The sequence below is a fragment of the Bison bison genome, unplaced genomic scaffold, assembly GCF_000754665.1.
Source record: "Bison bison bison isolate TAMUID 2011002044 unplaced genomic scaffold, Bison_UMD1.0 scf7180017864291, whole genome shotgun sequence".
Taxonomy (NCBI): domain Eukaryota; kingdom Metazoa; phylum Chordata; class Mammalia; order Artiodactyla; family Bovidae; genus Bison; species Bison bison.
Window position 1 is genome coordinate 3037097 of NW_011494863.1, and position 666 is coordinate 3037762.

The window sequence follows — 666 nt, forward strand, 5'->3', positions numbered from 1 at the left end:
GGATTACTGTGATATTGAATGGTTTGCCTTGGAGACGAACAGAGATCATTCTGTCGTTTTTGAGATTGCATCCAAGTACTGCATTTCGGACTCTTTTGTTGACCATGATGGCTACTCCATTTCTTCTGAGGGATTCCTGCCCGCAGTAGTAGATATAATGGTCATCTGAGTTAAGTTCACCCATTCCAGGCCATTTGAGTTCGCTGATTCCTAGAATGTCGACATTCACTCTTGCCATCTCTTGTTTGACCACTTCCAATTTGCCTTGATTCATGGACCTGACATTCCAGGTTCCTATGCAATATTGCTCTTTACAGCATCAGACCTTGCTTCTATCACCAGTCACATCCACAGCTGGGTATTGTTTTTGCTTTGGCTCCATCCCTTCATTCTTTCTGGAGTTATTTCTCCACTGATTTCCAGTAGCATATTGGGCACCTACTGACCTGGGGAGTTCCTCTTTCAGTATCCTATCATTTTGCCTTTTCATACTGTTCATGGGGTTCTCAAGGCAAGAATACTGAAGTGGTTTGCCATTCCCTTCTCCAGTGGACCACATTCTGTCAGATCTCTCCACCATGACCCGCCTGTCCTGGGTTGCCCCATGGGCATGGCTTAGTTTCATTGAGTTAGACAAGGCTGTGGTCTTAGTGTGATTAGATTGAC